The 22,053-nt window shown below is 30.1% G+C and overlaps 1 long non-coding RNA gene across 1 annotated transcript; it reads right to left on the bottom strand.

Annotated features, from left to right (window-relative positions):
* Window positions 1-1,755: 1,755 nt before the first annotated feature.
* Window positions 1,756-4,943, bottom strand: LOC123910572. The gene is made up of 3 exons (XR_006810235.1): window positions 4,799-4,943; window positions 4,392-4,481; window positions 1,756-2,032 (listed from the first exon to the last, which is right to left on the bottom strand). It is a non-coding gene; the product is annotated as an uncharacterized LOC123910572 (long non-coding RNA).
* Between the last annotated feature and the right edge of the window lie 17,110 nt (window positions 4,944-22,053).

The following is a 22,053-nucleotide window of genomic DNA, read 5'->3' as shown; positions in this document are numbered from 1 at the left end:
TTGTTTGCTTAAATTTAAGATATGCATATGGATTTTACTATAGATAATCTAAGAGACTTTGATTCTGCTTGGCTAGCACAATAAGCTAGCTTATAGCTTATGTATATAACTTATAATTTAAAAGACTTGTTTGCTAACAGTTTTCATCATGAGCTTATAGCTTATTTTACTAGCTTATAATTTATTTTTCAAACGCTATTTCAAATAGCTTAATAAACATAGATAGTTATTTGTATTGATCCAAGTCCAAATCTTTCAATGGACTCTACAACAAAGGCATATGCTAAAAATTTAGATTTCCTCCATTTATTATTAGAACATTCATCGTCATTTGCATGTGATCAAGATCAGGTGATGATTTAAAAATTATGTTGAATAGCCTTCAAGGACTAGTAGTCTATAAATAAGCATCTTCACACAAAAAAAAAATAAAAATGCACTCTATATATTTTGAATCTGGCCAAGAATTGTTTACAGTAGAAATTGAATTTGGATTTTTCCAAATAATTCATCATAATACGGTAGAAATTGAATTTGGATTTTTCCAAATAATTCATCATAATAGAAGTTCATTAACCACTTGAACACAATATCTTGCGTGCGGATTCTAATCATGTATTGATTGAAGTTTACTAGGTCCAACTAGTTTCTTTTTTTCTTCTCAAGTTGAATTAAGAGTTAAAGCATTTTGTCTATTATTGAAGATTGAATCCACATCCGTAGAATAATGTGTGTTGTCCCTATAGAATTAAGAATAATGTAATCACGTGAACATGAAAATGTAATGTTGTCCCTATATGAGCAATTAAAAGATTTGAATGGATTGGCCATGTGATTAATATTTTATGGCCATATATTATTTTTTAAAAATTTCTAAGACGTTTGCGGCGGCCAAGGCCGACAATACTGACTGGGCGAATTTTAAGGCGTGTACAGCTGTTTTTTTTTTTTTAATTCTTGCATAGGTAGTGGCAGCCTGGACCGCCGGTAATTGAAAAGACAATTACAGATGGCCAGGACCGCCAATAAATGTTTCGTTCGCACACTTTTATGGCGGCCTGGACTGCCACTAATAGAAAACCCAGTTTCTGGCGACCAGGTCCGCCAGTAAGTTTAAATTTTGTTGTTTAAATAATATTTGTTTAGTTTGTGGCGGTTTTTTATACTTATTGGGGGCTTAGGCCGCCAGTAAGCTACAGAGGACCAAAACCGCTAGTAATTTCCGCCGGTAAATGAATGTTTTCTTGTAGTGTATGGTTAAATATGTTAAATATGTTAACTAGATCCACTACAAAAAAAAGCGCCTTTTTGCGGCGGTTTTGTACCTATTTAGTGGGGGTTTCCAACCTCTGTAATATGTTTTCTGGGATTTTTTCAAACTGCCGCGTAATAGGTTGCCATAGCATAGTTGCGGTGGTTATTTACTTACTTGCGGCAGTTCGCGAAAACCGCTGGTATCACGGTCATTCTGCGGAGGTTATTAGGAGGGGGTTTTAAACCCCCACAGTTTAGTTTCTTTAATTTCTGGGAATTCTTAACCTCCAGAAAATCTATGTCGGATGAATTTAAAATATTTATTTTCTGGGAGTTTTTAACCTCCGTAAAACCAATACTGGATTTTGTTTTTATATTTAATTTTTTATACTTTCATGAACGTTTATTTTTAGTTTTTAATATATATATCATAAGCATATAATAAGTTATTTCACTCATATTCCAAATAAATATATAATATATAACCATAATGACATAAACTTGGTTCAAAACAACATAAATATATAAATATCGTCTAATATCAAATGTAACTTAACAATTCATAATAGCATAAAATTCATCCTCACAAAATATAGAATTAATATCACTCTTGACCACCCTTCCGAATCAAAAACACATGTTAAAATAACCCAACAAAATGTTGTTTGATAAAACTATAATATGTAATAATCCTAATTATAATCTTGCATCAGATATTGCTTCCACCACTTGATCCTCTTGCCTTAAACGGTGAATCAGACTCACTTGCAACGTCAGGCTGAAAATAAAAATAACAATTTAATTAGTTAAAATATTTGACAAAGCTTCCACAAACAAACACAGTTACAACAAACCAAAATGAAATACAATTTTGCATCTGCCATTTTTTCTAGGATTATAAACAACAGGCCAACACACCAAAAGAACACTACAAAAAGCTCCCTAGCCACTTACATGCAAAAAGAAGATAACTAGGCACATTTGCATGTTACACACCAGAATAATATATACAACTAGACACACTTACATGCAGATGAACTCATTAACCCAAAGCTATTCAACTAACTTAAATATAGTCACATATATATAACTATAACTAGACACACTTACATGAACCCAAAGCTACAACTAATTTAAATATAGTCACATATATATACCTAATATAGTCACATATATATAACTAGACACACTTACATGAACTCAAAGCTATAACTAGACATTCTTCAGCTTACTGGATTCAGTGACCCTGTTTATGCTGAAGCAATAACCCAATTTAGACCTGTCTTAAAATATGTTTATTTGTTGATTTTGATATCTTGTATGTTCTGTTTTAAAACGATGATACTAAAATAGAAGATTCTTTGTAGGTTAAACTCACATGATAAGAGTTAAAGTCTCTATTAGAGAGAATTGAGATTTCATCTCTTTTGAATTTTGTAACTGTATTTCTTGTTAATAAAGAATCTATTTACACTGACTGAGGGATTATCCTACACCCCTGTAAGGTTGTAACTAACTGACTGAGCAGTGTTTAACTTCTCCTATCATTAGCAAAAGGATATGCAACATCTAAGGATAGTTGTGGCGCCTCTATTGAGGTTTATGAGGGTGAGAGAGCAAGTGTTGCAGACAACAATCTGCTTGGTTCTTTTATTCTAAGATGAGAGATTCCTAAGAAAGGCTAAGGTAATGAATGAATTAGATGACTGCATCTACAAGCTGACGAATGCTCTAAAGAATGAGGATGTTAAATCAAAGCTATCATCTCAAAAAGTTAAAAAGATCAATCTTGCAATTACAAAGGCTACAAACTTGCTTGATAAGAACAAGCACCAGAATGAACTATATGTTCTAGAAAATCATTTGAAGGGGCTTGAAAGTATGTTGGAAGACATTGAAATCAAGAATGGCTAGTTTTCTTGTAACCTGGTTTTATCCAAAAAGAGCAAGATACTCAATTAGTGGCCTAAATTTGACACAATATATGCTATAAGGATTCTCTATGCCAAAACATAGATTGATTGAGCTTTGACCTTTGGGAATTAGAATGGTTCAAAGGGTTTTTTTTTTAGAAGCTAAAGATTTATTAATAAAGCCCACAAGCACAAGAAGTGCTACATGGGTTAGAAACATACAATGGAACAACTAAGTCCATGAGGCACTCAGGCCCGGTTTTGGGCCTAGGCAAGCAGGCCTACAGCCCAGGGCCTCCAAAAAAATGGGGCCTCAATTTTTTTTTTTCAAACCCATAATTTAAATTATTGCCTTAAGTAGTTTTTCGGACACCAAAGTTCATGAATTGCCTGTTGGCCTAGTGGTCAGCAACTCTCCAAATGTTTCAAAGTTGGAGGAGGTGGTGGCTTCAATTCCCACCCGTGACAATATTTTTTTATTTTGTCATTTTTTTAAATTTTATTTGAGGTCAATGACTATTTTTCTTAATATGAAATCGTTAGTTGTTAGTATATTACAATGAGTTGTTCTCTCTTGTAACAAAAAAAATATATTACAATCAGTTTAGCTACTCATCCCATCTTATAATGATTATTTTTTAATGTTATTTACAATTTAAATATATATTGTTCTTTTTATAAAAAATTATATATTTTTTTATTTGGGGTCCATTTTTATTATTAGTCTGGGGCCTCCAAATTGTGGGAGACGGCCCTGGAGGCACTACAGGAAAAACCAAAACCAACAGGGCAGTCCAAGTGAGAGCAGCAACAACCAGTCCTAAACTATAGCAGAAAAATAAAAAAAAACAGTTACAGGAAGAAAAAGCAAACACAGCAGACAACAAAAGCGCAAAGCAGTTTAAAGGGTATTGTAAGTTGTTTTTAAATTATAGCTATTTATGTAAAACTCTATGATTGAAAAGTCCGTAATGACAATAATTACCAAGTGGAATTATGTATCAAATATTAATCTCAACTTACTAAAGGAAAATTAAGCAGCAAAATGAAGCAGCAAAATGAAACTCACTCTGTTCAAAAGAGTGGAAAACACAGAAAGGGAAAAAAAGAGTGATTTTTTTCCTCATAATTACCTAATAATTTAAGGAAAACCAACCATTAAGAACTTTGATCAAACAGTTTACATGCACTCAATAAAACTAAAAAATAAGTGACAATGATTACCTCAAATGATTCTTTCTTGTTGTTACTCCCTTCCTCTAACAATCAACTTTCAATCAACCAACACTATATGCACTTATTCGTCTAACCAGTCTACAAAAATAACACAAAAAACATTTCAAATCTTTTCAATGACAAATCAATTCATACGAAGAAGGAAAGCCTAAGTAGATAAATCATTGAAACCCTAAGTAGAGAAATTATAGAAACCCTAACGAAATTTTTTGAAACCAAATAGAAATCATAAATTGAAAAGGAATTGAGGTTAACAAAATCAAACAACAGTGTTGCGTTTCCTTTTCTAACGAAATCGAACAACAGTGTTGGGTTTCCTTTTCTAACGAAATTGAACCTGGAAGAGTACTGTGAGCGGGGAGTGAAAACAATTGAACCTGGAAGTGATTACTAACCATGAAGCGGCGCCGACCGAAAGACTTTTGAGGAGCGGTTGTTCTTCTGCGTGTTACTAACAACAATGTTCTCTTTCCTTTTTTTTTTTTTTTGTTGTTTAGAAAAATATAATGAAAATAAAAACGTGGGAAAAGAAATGAAAATAAAAAAGTGGGAAAATAAAAACTAAAAAAGCGCCAGAGGGAAAAGGTATAGAGCGGGGAGTGAAAAGAATTGGAATTAATTTGAAGTATATTGCGGGGGTTCGGGAAAACCTCCAGTAAAAAATTGCCAGTAAAAGGTAAATTCTGTCACTTTTGTAGCATTCTGCGGGGGTTTTGAGAAACCCCCACTAAAAAACCGCCGCAAAAAGGCGAATTTTTTGTATAAAATTTCTTGAGTGCATAAGCAATTTTCATGTTGAGAAAAAAGTTCTAGGTTTGAGTTTTGGTAGTGTATTTGAAGGGAGATAAACATAAATAATTTTTGAAGTGCTCTTTAAACCTTGATTGTATTTTTTTTATCTTAGACCGAGACATCGTCCTCCCATCCAAAATACAATGTTATTCTTGATATGATAGGAATCAATCAAACTAATAATTTATTTTTATTTTTTACAAATTAACAATTATGTCCTTCAAATTGTAAAACGACCCACAATTAAATTCAACTGTTGGTTACCATGACATAATAAGTTAAATTCCAGATCATTGTCATGGAAAAAGAATAAAATAGTTGAGCAAAATGCCAGGAGTTAGGTTCTCAATTTTTTCTATCCTATATAGGAGTACATGATAGTGATGTGGAATCTAAATCAAGTGTCACATCATATTTTCTAACGATTGAACTTAACTAATAAATCTTTTTCGCTTTACATGTTACAATTTTAAAGACAAAATTGCTAATTTGTAAAATTGAAGGATTAATTTTTTTACTTTCATTTTTTTTACTTCGAAGGACTCATTTTGTTTTTTTTCTTTCATTTGTTTTACTTCGAAGGACTCATTTTGTTAGTAATCACATTATTGGTGAAAACTATATACGAAAATTACCAATGACTAATATCTATTGAAAAAACAGACTATATTTAGTAGAGTATTAATTCCTTTTTATTCACAATTTTTTTCATCCACAAAATTTGGACATAAAACGTTATTTAAGATATTCAAGTTTCTTTTCATCCGGACCAATATAATGTTAGTAGTCTATTTTTTTTTTGACAAAATGTTAGTAGTCTATTGTTATAGAGTATTAAATAAAAAAACTATTTACAAAGACGTATGTTAAATTAATTTTTTAAAGTATTAAATGAAAATAACTATATATTTACAATGTGTTTAGTTAGTCTGTATGATTTTTTTAAAGTGTTTCTTATAAAAATGACCGGAGGAAGTACAAATCATGGTGACTATTCGTACCACATAATTCCTTGCATGGTATGATGAGAAAAGATATATTCGAAATTAACTATATATAATAAACAATAGCTACATAGGCCACATATTTAATATGATACGTATTCATATCATATCATATTAATAATAAAGTACAAATGAAACCCCCAACAGGATCACCTTTAAATGAGGCTTTACCCCTCTTTTGTAACAAAAAAAAACACCCTTTAAAGTTTAAATGACATAAACCAAATTTTAATAAATACATAAACAGTACAAAAAACTAGAATTCATCAACATTGGGTACTTATGGTATAAGCCCTCCAGGCACACCGGGAATGGTTATGGTTGGCAATGTTGGCAAAGTTGGTAGTGTTGGGAGTGTTGGCAGTGTTGGCAATGTTGGGAGAGTAGGTAGTGTTGGCAAGGTAACTTTGGAAATTTCATGTATCTTTTGAAGGTTACGTGCACCTTCAACATTTGTCATTGATGAAAATGCTATAAGTAGAAGAAGTGGTAAAATGAATGACAAAAAATTCATGGAAGCCATTTGTTTGAGCTTAATACTATTGGTCTATGATAATAGTTTTGGTATACTTGAGGTAATGATTTATATTTTGTGTTTTGTGGACTTTTATAGACAAAGTTGTGTACTATCATGCATGTGATTGTTTGTGAGGATTAGTATTGTATATTTGAGAATTTTCTATGGTATAGTCAAACATATACCTTATGAATAATTCAATTTTTTAGATATACATCATGTGATTCACATCAATGTAATTATAATAATTGATTTTTGTTCTCATATGCAAGAAGCTTAATTTAGTTTTATGGCTGCAAATATTTTTTGACTTTTGAGGAGTGTAATTCCAAAATAAATGTCGATTGTATGTCGACTAGCGTTGTGGATTATGCAAGGCCAATAAGATTATGATTTTTGGACCTCCAATTTCTTTTAGTAAATTTAAGTTTATTCCAAAATTAAAGGCGACTGGATGTATATGTCGACTAGGGTTGCGGATTATGCAAGGAAAATAATTATTTTTTTAATATATCATTCCCTCCGTTCCTTTTAATTATTTGTCGTTTTATATTTTTGCACATATGTCAATGCACAACTTTGATCATTAATCTTTCTTCAAAAAAAAAACTTTGATCATTAATATCTTTAATTATCTTTTATAAAAAATTATGAAAATTTTATATTTTAAAAATAATCGTCAAGACAAATTGAAACATCTTATATGCTAAATCCGCAGAAAATGAGTCCTAAGTGCGAAATCAGCAGGAAATGAGTCCTAAATGTGAAATCTGCAGAAAATCTGTGAATATTTTTTTGCTGAAAAATAGTAAATTTCTAGTAGTGTTTGTATGACTTTTTACATTGATTAATTGATTCTATTTTTTATAATTGATTTCATCTTAAGTCGGCCTTCTAATTAATTATTTATTTAACTTTTTCCTTTTTTATTTTTTTTGTTTTTTAACGAAACCTTTTTTTCCTTTTATTTTATAATTGATAGTTATTTGTATTAATTCAAGTCCAAATTTTTCAATGGACTCTACAACAACGCGTATGCTAAGAATTTAGATTTCTTTCATTTATTATTAGAACACCCAAGCAAATCCGCTCAATACATCATCATCGTGTGATCAAGATCATATGATGATTTAAAAATTGTGTTGAATAGCCTTCAACAACTTAGTAATCTATAAATAAGCATTTTCACACAAAAAAAAATGTAATATTGTCCTTATTATTGAATTAAGAATAATGTAATGACATGAACATCAAAATGTAATGTTGTCGCTATATGAACAATTACAAAATTTAAATGGCTTTTTATAGGGATTGGCCATGTGTAAACAAAATGTCCTAAATATTCAGAGTCTCGTACTCAAATAGAGCGATCTAGTCTGCGACTCAACCTAAAGTTCAGTTGTGATTATGCAAGGCCAATAAGATTATGATCTTTGGACCTCCAATTTCTTTTAGTAAATTTAAGTTTATTCCAAAATTAAAGTCGACTGGATGTATATGTCGACTAGGGTTGTGGATTATGCAAGGCAAATAATTTTTTTTAATATATCATTCCCTCCGTTCCTTTTTATTTGTCGTTTTATATTTTTGCACATATGTCAATGCATAACTTTGATCATTAATTTTTTTTCAAAAAAAAAAACTTTGATCATTAATATCTTTTATAAAAAATTATGAAAATTTTATATTTTGAAAATAATCGTCGAGATAAATTGAACAACATTTTATACGCTAAATCCGCAGGATATGAATCCTAAGTGTGAAATCTGCAGAAAATCTGTGAATATTTTTTTGCAGAAAAATAGTAAATTTCTAGTAGTGTACGTCTCTATGACTTTTTACATTGATTAATTGATTCTATTTTTTATAATTGATTTCATCTTAAGTCGGCCTTCTAATTAATTATTTATTTAACTTTTTCCTTTTTTTTTTAACAAAACCTTTTTTTACTTTTATTTTATAATTGATAGTTATTTGTATTAATTCAAGTCCAAATTTTTCAATGGACTCTACAATAAAGGCGTATGCTAAGAATTTAGATTTCTTTCATTTATTATTAGAATTAAAACACCCAAGCAAATCCGCTCAATACATCATCATGATGTGATCAAAATCAGATGATGATTTAAAAATTGTGTTGAATAGCCTTCAACGACTTAGTAATCTATAAATAAGCATTTTCACACAAAAAAAAAAATGTAATGTTGTCCTTATTATTGAATTAAGAATAATGTAATGACGTGAACATGAAAATGTAATGTCGCTATATGAACAATTACAAAATTTAAATGGCTTTTTATAGGGATTGGCCATGTGTAAACAAAGTGTCCTAAATATTCAGAGTCTCGTACTCAAATAGAGCGATCTAGTCAGCGACTCAATCTAAAGTTCAGTTGTGATTGAAATCTGCAGCAAAATTTTCCTATAACTCTTTTCTCATTCTTCTCAAAACATGATGCTTGATTGATAAACAATAAACCCCTCCGCACTAAAAGTAAAAAACATAATTTCTTGACCATATTATCCTTTACTTCTTTTTCCTGTTATAAATTTTGAGTATCATCGTATCAATGTTTAAAAATCATAAAAAATGGATCTATTACAAAACCGATCTTCTCTAAAACCAAACAAAATGGAAATATCTATATGGGTTGCAAAATTTGGGCCCATGTCAATTGGGATTATCTCAATTCTTGTTTTATTAAAAGTTGCAATAATCCCATATACATTTGATCGTGTTCTTGTTGAGGTTGATTGTCAAATCTCACATCGCTCAGTTTCTTAAATAAAGAAGATCGTTAAAAAATTAGTTATTGGAGAAGTCTCACATCGCTTAAAGTGGTGAAGCATGGGGAAATCAAGATTATATATTAGACCTAACTTTTTTGTTTTTAGATGCACCCGTCACTGTCACTTTAACCTTATATCTGACTTTTTGTTTTTCTCTTATACTCTTTTATTAGTGTGTTGTGAGATGTAGTTAGATATTTGTTGTTGGTATAGTAGAGGCCGCAAGGTGGTTGAGGGTAGTCTGTGTTGTAACAATTTACACATAGTGTTTATTCTCTGGTTGTCGATTTTGACAACAGCCGTGATTTTTTATCATGTTTTGGAGTTTTCACTTCATATTCATGTGTTGTGATTATTTTCTTTTATTTTCTCTATTTCTATTTTACCCAACAATTATATCAACTCTTCCTTTTCTTTATATCATTGTTAACTTCATCATCATAACCATTGCAGCTTCTTCAAGCTATGGTTTATTATACAAATTCAATATGATACATATTCATATTCATAATGAAGTACAAATGAAACCCCCAACCCAACAGAAACACACTTAAATGACATAAACCAAATTTTAACAAACACATAAACAGTATAAAATACTAGAATTCATCAACATTAGGTACTTATGGTATAGACACTCCAGGCAAACCAGAAATGATTGGAATGGTTGTAAGTGCTGGCAAAGCAGGCAGTGCTGCCAAAGCAGGCAGTGCTGGCAGTGCTGGCAATGCAGGCAGAGCAGGTAGTGCTGGCAAGTCAACTTTGGACACTTCATGTATCTTTTGAAGGTTACGTGCACCTTCAACATTTGCCATTGATGAAAATACTATAAGTAGAAGTGCTAAAATGAATGACAAAAAATTCATGGAAGCCATTTTTTTGAGTTAAAGAGCTTAATACTATTGGTCTATGATAATAGTTTTGGTATATACTTGAGATAATGATTTATATTTAATGTGTTTTGTGGGCTTATATTTATAGACAAAGTTGTGTACTATCATGCATGTGATTGTTTGTGAGGATTAGTATTGTATGGTTTGGGACTTTTCTATGGTATAATTAAACATATACCTTGAATATGGATAGTTTAATTTTTTAGATATATACATCATGTGATTCATATCAATGTAATAATAATTGATTTTTCGTTCTCTTCTGCAAGTAGTTTTAGTTTAATGGCTGCAAATAAATTTTGACTTTTGAGGAATGTAATTCCAAAATTAATGTCGACTTGCGCCCTGGATTATGCAAGGCCAATCTATATATATAAATTCTAGATAGTTCTCCTACAACTAATCCTAACCCTAATTATATCAATCAATCATAGCCTTTGGATCATTTCTTTTTGTGGATAAATCAAGAGTTAGATAATAAGTGAAACAATAACCTCTTTTAATGTTTTTTTAGTGCCAAGCCTTTTGATTGACATTCCCACCATAATAAAAATAGTTTTGTGAATTAATTATTTTATAATATATATGTCATATATCCCTCCTCATATATATATATATATATATATATATATGGACATGTGAAATTTCTATTTTGAAGGGTTATTAGTGTTGTAGAAGAATGATATGTTTCTGAAATTTTATGATTTTATTGTATCTTTCTTTTTCTTTGTATTTAACGAGTGAAACTATTTTGTTGATTTTGCAAGTATATATAGATTTTGATGTTCTTTATTCTATTTTAACACTTTATCATAGTCATTGTATAACCCTTCTACCCAACCCTCTTTCTCATCCTTATTTCTTCATTTCTTTCCCTTTTAATATTCAATATTTATTTTTTTTCTTAGCATTCTTATTGTCTAATTTGTGATATTTCTGCAGTGGGACTTTGCATGATATTTACGAAACACTACAAATAAATTGTTTGAAATGCAATTACAAATATAATTCATATTGTTAATATTTTTAATTAAGTTTTATTGCTAATATTATTTTGATAACATCTATTGTTTCAATTATTAATTTACTATTTATACAAATAATTTTTTGACGCTTCATTATAAAACAACGCATAATGTCCGTGCATCGCACACTACTACATTTACCAAGATCGATGCTCCACACATTCCATTGAACCATTTTGACTTCATGCCATTCCAAGATATTTTGAATTCAACTGAAGAAGAAAAAATAGTTGGTAATGATTATTAGCTTTCGTTTTAATTTAAATCTCATATATTGATTGATATTTTAATCTAAATAATATGTCTCTATTTTAATTGTTTTAGATGTTATTGCACATGTGATTAAAAGAAGTGAATTCAACATTATTATAATATAAAATACCGCATAACACCCGTGCATCGCACGGGTGTGGGACTAGTAAAATTATGATCTTTGGACCTCCAATTTTTTTTAGTAAATTGAAGTTTATTCCAAAATTAAAGTCGACTGGATGTACATGTCGACTAGGGTTGTGCATTATGCAAGGCAAATAATTTTTTTTAATATAAAAGAAAATTAAAGATTGACTAATTTGTAATTAATTGGTGCACAATTTTCATACTCCTAATTAAGAAGAATTTGGCAAATATAAAAATTTATGTCAGATGTTTATCAACTTTTTTTTACTTGAAAATTTTAAATTTTTATTATGGATGAATATTTGATATAATGTTTTGTTTGCTTAAATTTAAGATATGCATATGGATTTTACTATAGATAATCTAAGAGACTTTGATTCTGTTTGGCTATGTGCTAGCTTATAGCTTATGTCTTATAACTTATAATTTAAAAGACTTGTTTGCTAACAGTTTTCATCACGAGCTTATAGCTTATTTTACTAGCTTATAACTTATTTTTCAAACGCTATTTCAAATAGCTTAATAAACATAGATAGTTATTTGTATTGATCCAAGTCCAAATCTTTCAATGGACTCTACAACAAAGGCATATGCTAAAAATTTAGATTTCCTCCATTTATTATTAGAACACTCATCGTCATTTGCATGTGATCAAGATCAGGTGATGATTTAAAAATTATGTTGAATAGCCTTCAAGGACTTGTAGTCTATAAATAAGCATCTTCACAAAAAAAAAAAAAATGCACTCTATATATTTTGAATCTGGCCAAGAATTGTTTACGGTAGAAATTGAATTTGGATTCTTCCAAATAATTCATCATAATAGAATTCATTAACCACTTGAATACAATATCTTGCGTGCGGATTCTAATCATGTATTGATTGAAGTTTACTAGGTCCAACTAGTTTCTTTTTTTCTTCTCAAGTTGAATTAAGAGTTAAAGCATTTTGTCTATTATTGAAGATTGAATCCACATCCGTAGAATAATGTGTGTTGTCCCTATAGAATTAAGAATAATGTAATCACGTGAACATGAAAATGTAATGTTGTCCCTATATGAGCAATTAAAAGATTTGAATGGCTTTTTGTAGGGATTGGCCATGTGATTAATATTTTATGGCCATATATTATTTTTTAAAAATTTCCAAAGACGTGTACAACTATTTTTTTTTTTAAATTCTTGCATAGGTAATGGCGGCCTGGACCGCCGGTAATTGAAAAGACAATTATAGACGTCCAGGACCGCAAGTAAATGTTTCGTTCGCACACTTTTATGGCGGCCTGGACCGCCACTAATAGAAAACCCAGTTTCTGGCGACCAGGTCCGCCAGTAAGTTTAAATTTTGTTGTTTAAATAATATTTGTTTAGTTTGTGGCGGTTTTTTATACTTATTGGGGGTTTAGGCCGCCAGTAAGCTACAGAGGGTCAAAACTGCTAGTAATTTCCGTCGGTAAATGAATGTTTTTTTGTAGTGTATGGTTAAATATGTTAATTAGATAAATTTTCTGTATAAACAAAGTGTCCTAAATATTTAGAGTCACAAACTCAAATAGAGCGATCTAGTCTACGACTCAAGCTAAAGTTTAATTGTGATTGAAAACTGAAACAAAATTTTCCTATAACTCTTTTCACATTCTTCTCAAAACATGATGCTTGATCGATAAATAATTAACCCCTCCGCTCTAAAAACTTAAATTTCTAAGCCACTAGGTTTGATCTAGTGGTGAGGAGTTTTGGTAGTACGCTATAGATTATGGGTTCAATCCCCAACACATTGTAAACAAATAAAAAAACCTTAATTTCTTGACCACATTACCCTTACTTCTTTTTCCTGTTATAAATTCTGAGTATCATATCAATGTTTAAAAATCATAAAAAATAGATCTTTTACAAAAACTGATCTTCTATAAAACCAAACAGAATGAAAATATTTATATGGGTTGCAAAATTTGGGCTCATGTCAATTGGGATTATCTCAATTCTTGTTTTGTTAAAAGTTGCAATAATTCCATACACAATTTTTTTTTTTTAACAGCAATCCCATACACATTTGATCTTAGTGGCAGAACCATGAGTGTTGTGGGTGGCCTTGCCACTCTCGGAAAAATAAGAAATTACTAGTATATTCTTAATAGTTTTATAAAATTACAAATGTATATTATATATATTTGTTTCGGAGTAAAAAGATTAATATTGTGGACTGACCGAGCGGATAAATGTTGCGCCCAAGCACCCTTGGTAGTTTTTTTGTTTTTTTTAAAAGGAAATCAATTATTTGGTGACAAAACTTTGTCTTAAGCCATTAGCAAGTACATTTTCCTAAAAAAAGTTAATTTTCATCTATATATATATATATCAATACATAAAATGCACAATTTCTATTTTTTTTTCTAAAAAAGACACAACTCTTTTCAATTAAAAACACATATTTTTTTTAGTATATATGTAATATAATAATAAAAATATAATTTTCTAATGATAAACTTTGTGTGAGTATTAGTTCAAAGTCAATTATTGATTATTTCAAGTCACTTGACATACAGATTATTATTTTCAAATATGTAATTTGATTTATTGATTATCAAAATTTTGTACAAAATATAATTTTCGTACAAAATATAGCTGGGGTTGTGGTTATGGAGCTTGAGTTGGATGGGTAGGGTTGATGGTATTTGGTGTAAGGCCCGTCATGGGTGTTGATGATTTTAGGTGTTGTTTTAGTTTTATTTTTTTTTTTTTTTGGTAGTAAGTTTTAGTTTTATTTTCTGTATTGTAATGTGATCTATGTGTTTGTTTCACGCACTATACTCGTCTCGCGCTCAGTTGCGTTATTAATAAAATTTAGTCGTTAAAAAAAAATTCGTATTTAATTTTTATATTATCTTTTTTTAGTGCCCCCGAAAAAATCCAAGAGAAAAGGGTTGTTGAACTTAATGACTCTGAATTGTTCTTCAACAAATTCATCACTGACCCCATCACCGGAAAATTGCAGTAAAGACTATTACTTGACAGATTATGATGATAAAGTTTAAGTTAAAAACTTTGGATTGTAGAAATTCAATATGATGCATATTCATATTCATATTGATAATAAAGTACAAATGAAACCCCCAATCCAACAGAAACACCCTTAATTGACATAACCAAATTTTAGCAAATACACAAACAGTACAAAGTATGAAGTAATGTTTAGCGACGCAGTTTGTCGCCCGTCTACCTTTTGTTATGCGTAATTATTTTCTATATAATATATATATATATATATATATATATATATATATATATATATATACACGTGTGTTAATCAAAATAAACAGTAGAAAGTACTAGAATTCATCAACATTAGGTACTTATGGTATAGACACTCCAGGCACACCAGAAATGATTGGAATGGTTGTAAGTGCTGGCAAAGCAGGCAGTGCTGCCAAAGCAGGCAGTGCTGGCAGAGCAGGTAGTGCTGGCAAGTCAACTTTGGACACTTCATGTATCTTTTGAAGGTTACGTACACCTTCAACATTTGTCATTGATGAAAATATTATAAGTAGAAGTGCTAAAATGAATGACCAAAAATTCATGGAAGCCATTTTTTGTGAGCTAAAGAGCTTAATACTATTGGTCTATGATAATAGTTTTGGTATGCTTGAGATAATGATTTATATTTTATGTGTTGTGGACTTTTTATAGACAAAGTTGTGTACTATCATGCATGTGATTGTTTGTGAGGATTAGTATTGTATGGTTTGGGAATTTTCTATTGTAAAATCAAACATATACCTTGAATTTTGTACATCATGTGATTCATATTAATGTAATGTAGTAGTAGTAATTGATTTTTGTTCTCTTATGCAAGAAGCTTTAGTTTAATGGCTGCAAATAAATTTTGATTTTTGAGGAATGTAATTCCAAAATTAATGTCGACTAGTGCCGTGAATTATGCAAGGCCAATAAGATTATGATCTTTGTACCTCCAATTTTTTTTAGTAAATTTAAGTTTATTCAAAAATTAAAGTCGACTGGATGTACATGTCGACTAGGATTGTGGATTATGCAAAGCAAATAATTTTTTAAAAATATATTATTGCATAAAAGAAAATTAAAGGTTGACAATTAGTAATTAACTGGTGCACAATTTTCATACTAATTAAGAAGAATTTGGCAAATATAAAAAATTATGTCAGTTGTTTATCAACGTTTTTTTTACTTGAAAATTTTAAATTTTAATTATGAATGAATATTGGTATAATGTTTTGTTTGCTGTAAATTCTGTTAAGATATGCATATGGATTTACTATGCATAATCTAAAAAACTTTGACTCTGTTTGGCTAGAACAATAAACTAGCTTATAACTTATATCTTATAGTTTATAATCTAAAAGATTTGTTTGTTAACAGTCTTTTCATCATGAGCTTACTTATTTTACTAGCTTACAGTTTATGAGCTTATAATTTATCATTTTTATTTTCAATTTTACCCTTATTGTTTTATCTAAAACTCAACTTTACCCTTTTATGTTCATGTAAAATATAAACCATGCCATTTTTTTAATAAACATTGATCAGAGTAGCCTTATAGCAATCTTTACCAAATAATTGAATTTTTTTATTTACGTTGCTCCATGACTGTAAGAAAAAATTACATCGCTCTTTGTTTTATAATTTGGATTGACTTATTTTGAGCTTATGCGAAACAACTTGCAAATAAATAAGATTTTACGTATTATTATAAGTTTTTCAATATAGTTTATGAAAAAATAACTTGTAAATACACAATTTTTGATTATGAAATAACACAATAGTTTATCTATTTACATAAGCAACTATTAACAAAACTTCTTTATTTTTCGGTCAAATTATGATAGTAGTATGACGTTATTTTTTCTGTCATATTTATAAAAAACAAATATTTTGCATTTTTCTTTTTAAAAAAAAATAAAAACAATGCATTCATAACCAAGTCTTTTATTACGGTATTTGCATATATTCCAAACACCGTCTATTTGTTCCCTTCTGAAATGTGTCCAAACATCAGATTTTAGTCCTTTTTTATTAGGACTTACATTCGGCACAACAGCAGCTCCTGCATCTTGATCTTGAATGCGTTTGGTTCTGTAATGGACATAATTGATTTTGACAGTATGAAGTTTGATAGAATTGATTTTGATAGAATTGAGTTTAACAAAATTGATTTATGTTTGGATTTATTCATATAAAAGTGAGTGGAACAAAGAATTTGAGTGTAAAAATCAATTTTAGAATCAGAAGCTACAATTTCTAGCTTCAAGTAGAATCAATTCTGGAGGCAGAATCAATTTTACTTTTTAAAAACCAAACAAGTCAGAATCAATTCTACACGTCTAGAATCAATTTTGGCTGTTTCAGAATTGAAAACATACATACACTGTGTCTCTCATTTGGAGTAGTTTGAGTTGCTTGTGTTGGCGGAACCTCATCGGGAACCATTTCTGTTTGGGCTTTACGTTTACGACTAGGAGTCATTTTTAGAGAAAAAACTGTCACAAAAACAGAAGAAAGAAACCTACGGTTAAAGTATGTTTTCTCTTCCCACCTCCCGTGAATCTTTTATACCCCCAATATTTCAATTTTGCCATTGCAGAAAAATTCGGTTCGCAGAAACCGAATTTTTACTAGTGCAAATTCAGAGTAAATTTCTGTTTTTGGAAACCGAAATTTATTTTCAAGGCAAAAAAAAAACTTCGGTTTCTACGAACCGAAGTTTTTTCAAGGGCAAAATTGGAAATTCAGAGTGATAAACGATTCACGGAGGGTGGAGAGAGAAAACATCCGATTAAAGACTACTTAAAAGAAAGAAGTCCAAAAGCTAGTAAAACTACTTAAAAAAGCCTATAACAACTAGAAACAGCAAAAACTAAATATAAAAGTCATGCAAATATGACCCAAATTATTTCCCTTCACACTAAAATAACAAAAACAAATTGCGGAGAAAATAATAGATGACTCCTCAATTACTTTTTTTATTTAAAAAAAAATCAATATTTAATATATATTAATATTAATAATAATATTAATAATAATAATAATAATATAATGTATATATGGACGGATTCAGAAAATTCACTGGGGACGGATGTTTCGTCTCCGATCTCCGCCTCGAAGTGTCTGTGGGAGGATTTTTGCCACCATCCCCACAGGAATAAAATCTTTGTTTTCGGAGCTCCGAACGGGACAATCTCCGCTGGGATCTACTCCACCGGATGCAAATTCACAACCATAATTCTAATTAATTATTTATTTAACTTTTTCCTTTTATTTCATAATCGATAGTTATTTGTATTGATCCAAGTCCAAATCTTTCAATGGACTCTAAAACAAAGGGATATACTACTAAGAATTTCGATTTCCTCAATTTATTATTAGAACACTCAAGCAAATCCACTCGGTACATCATCGTCATCATATGATCAAAATTAGATGATTTAAAAATTGTGTTGAATCACAAAAAAAAAAAAACTCCGTACAATTTGAACTTGGCCAAGAATTGTTTACGGTAAAAATCGAACTTGAATTTTTTCAAATAATTCATTATAGTGAAAGTTCATTAACCACTTGAACACAATATCTTAACAGATTTTAATATTGAAGTTTGCTCGGTGCCAATTAGTTTCTTTTTCCTTCTCAAGTTATAAATTAAGAGTTAAAACATTTTGTCTATTATTGAAGATTGAATCCACATCCATAGAATAATGTAGTGTTGTCCCTATTATCGAATTAAGAATAATGTAATCACCTGAACGTGAACATGAAAATGTAATGTTGTCCCTGTATGAACGAACAATAACAAAATTTAAATGGCTTTTTGTAGGGATTGACCGTGTGATTAATATTTTATGGTCATGTGGTTAAATACGCTTAACCAGATAAATTTCTGTATAAACAAAGTGTCCTAAATATTCAGAGTCTCGGACTCAAATAGAGCGATCTAGTCTGCGTAAAGTTCAATTGTAATTGAAATATGCAGCAAAAATTTTCTATAACTCTTTTCTCATTCTTCTCAAAACACGATGCTTGATCGATAAACAATAAACCCCTCCGCTCTAAAAACCTTAATTTTTTGACCATATTAACCTTACTTCTTTTTCCTGTTATAAATTCTGAGTATCATCATATCGGTGTTTAAAAATCATAAAAAATGGATCTTTTACAAAACCGATATTCTCTAAAACCAATCTGTAGGACCAGTCTGTAGGACCTTAAGCTTATATCAGACTTTTTATTTATTTCTTGTACTTTTTTATTAGTGTGCTGTGATGTGTAATTAGGTATTTGTTGTGGGTGTATGGGGCCCTCAAGGTGGTTGAGGGTAGTCTATGTGTTGTAACAATTTTCGCATAGTTTTTATTCTCTAGTTGTCGATTTTGACAACAGTCGTGATTTTTTCTCTAGTTTTGGAGTTTCCACGTTATATTCTTGTATTGTGATTATTTTCTTTTATTTTCTCTATGCCTGTTTTTCCCAATCCCAACCGTTCTATCAACTTTTCCTATACCAAAACTACTTTATATCATCGCCATTGGTGCTTCTTCAAGCTTTTCTGATCCCAAACACACAAGAGAAGTTTCAGAAGAACAAGAGAAAAGGGTTGTTGGACTTAAAGACTCTGAATTGTTCTTCAACACATTCATCCCTGACCCATCACCGGAAAATTGCAGTAAAGAATATTACTTGACAGATTATGATGATAAAGTTTAAGTTAAAAACTTTGGATTGTAGAAATTCTATATGATACATATTCATATTCATAATAAAGTACAAATGAAACCCCCAACCCAACAGAAATATCCTTAAATGACATAAACCAAATTTTAACAAACACATAAAAAGTACAAAGTACAAAAAAAATATTTAGCAGCGCAGCTGGTCTGCGCTGGTCACCAGTCTACTTTTATTCATGCGTAATTATTATATATATATATATATATATATATATATATATATATATATATATATATATATATATATATGTTAATCAAAATAAACGGTACAAATTACTAGCATTAATCAACATTAGGTACTTATGGTGTAGGCACAGTGATTGGAACTTGAGGCACAATTGGTATAACAGTATTGGTTGTAAGTCCTGGCGAAGCAGGCAGTGCTGGCAATGCTGGCAGAGCAGGTAGTGCTGGCAAGTCAACTTTGGACACTTCATGTATCATTTGAAGGTTACGTGCACCTTCAACATTTGTCATTGATGAAAATATTATAAATAGAAGTGCTAAAATGAATGACCAAAAATTGATGGAAGCCATTTTTTGAGCTAAAGAGCTTAATATTATTCGTCTATGATAATAGTAGTTTTGGTATGCTTGAGGTAATGATTTTAATTTTACGTGTTTTGTGGACTTTTATAGACAAAGTTGTGTACTATCATGCATGTGATTGTTTGTGAGGATTATTATTGTCCAGTATGGTTTGGGAATTTTCTATGGAAATTTCAAACATATACCTTGACTATGAATAAGTACTTAACAATTGATTTTTGTTCTGTTCTTGCAAGAAGTTTTAGTTGAACGGCTGCAAACTTGACTATGAATAGTTTGACTTTTTAGATATGGTCTTTGTTTTTCTCTAGCACAGTAGATTATGCAAGTCCAATAAGATTATGGTCTTTTGGTCTTTGTTTTTGATAATTTATGTTAGGGTCATGCTAAACAGTGCTCCCGGGACACTAGTTAAACATCTAAAAAAAGAAACAAATAAAAAAGTTAATGATGAGAGAGAATACATTTTTAGATCATTAAAACATTGAATGCATAATTTACGAGATAAAATTTTCTTATTTATACTCTTAACTAGTGCCCCGGAGAAATTGTTTAGCATTTTCCTTTATGCTATTCCAATTTTTTTTTACTCAATGTTATTCTAAAATTAAAATCAACATATGTACATGTCGACTAGGGTTGATGATTATGCAAAGCAAATATTTTTTTTAAAATATATTATTGCATAAAAAAATTAAAGTTTGACAATTACAAATTACTCCCTCCATTCAAAAATGTAAGTCATTTTGGAAGAAAAAAAATTATACCAAAATGTAAGTCGTTTTAGAATACCAATGTATAATTTTAGTTGATCTTCCTAAAATATCCTTGTTATTACTTTTTCTATATTTTCTTTTTAACTTTCCCATGCATGCTTTTACAGTTTACTTATTACCAATACAAAGTCATCTTTGAATAGCAGTATACGAGAAGAGGAAATAACTACTTGTTTGATGTTTCATTGCAATTTTTCATTGGTACATGCCTTCTTTATATACATACTAAATTTTCTACAAGGACTCATCTTTTAATTTACTCCACATTAGTAACATGAAAAATTCTAAAGATTCAACAAAATTTCCAAAATTAGTAGAAAATTCTATGGAAAATGAGATTGTTGTTGATAGTGAAGAGGATGAAGAACCAATATTTCTAGAAATATTTCAATACCCCATGGATTTAGAGATTGTGGAAGATTCCATGGATGAACAAGATGATGAAGATTTAGAGATAGTTGCAAATTTGATGGATGAACAAGATGTTGAAGAGCATCTAGAAGTTGATTTAGTTTCCTGATTATGAAGATGATAGTTCAGATGAGAAAATGAACTCCGTTTGTAGTTGGCGTTGCTATCTAGAAAGCGAGCTCAGTTTGTATTTGCTATTTAGAAAGCATACTTTTTTTTTCATGATTTTTTTCATTGATGGGGGGCGCTGACGTTGAGTTTGGGTAATATTGTCACTCGCTATGTAGTGTGCGAACTGAAACTCATTTCGCTATTTTGAGTGCGAACTCAGTTTACACTTTTAGACTTTAACTAGTGTACCGTATAAAAAATGTGGCCACTATCTTATATCATATTTTAATTTGCCACTGGAGCAGTTGTGACATTATCGACCAATCACACACACCGTAAATATAGCTATACTAAATTGTTACTTTATTTGATATGATCAAGTTTACATTTATACTTGCAATAGACATGTATCAAAGCTACAAGAGTTGATAAGTTTGACAGAAAAATATTGAAAATTAGGTGAATGAATGATTCACACTTTAATTTGCGAATTGTATTTCAGTCAAGGTTATTTCATGGGAGATGAGAGAATGGTGAAGAGGACAAAATATTTTGATTTTTATAAGGTTCGCATCTTAAAATACGAATTCAGTTTGATGTTTGTTATCTAGAAAGCGAATTCAGTTTGCA

This window comes from Trifolium pratense, linkage group LG2, assembly GCF_020283565.1.
Source record: "Trifolium pratense cultivar HEN17-A07 linkage group LG2, ARS_RC_1.1, whole genome shotgun sequence".
Lineage (NCBI taxonomy): Eukaryota > Viridiplantae > Streptophyta > Magnoliopsida > Fabales > Fabaceae > Trifolium > Trifolium pratense.
The sequence above is the reverse complement of the archived record's forward strand: the minus strand, read 5'-3'. Positions and strand labels throughout refer to the sequence as shown.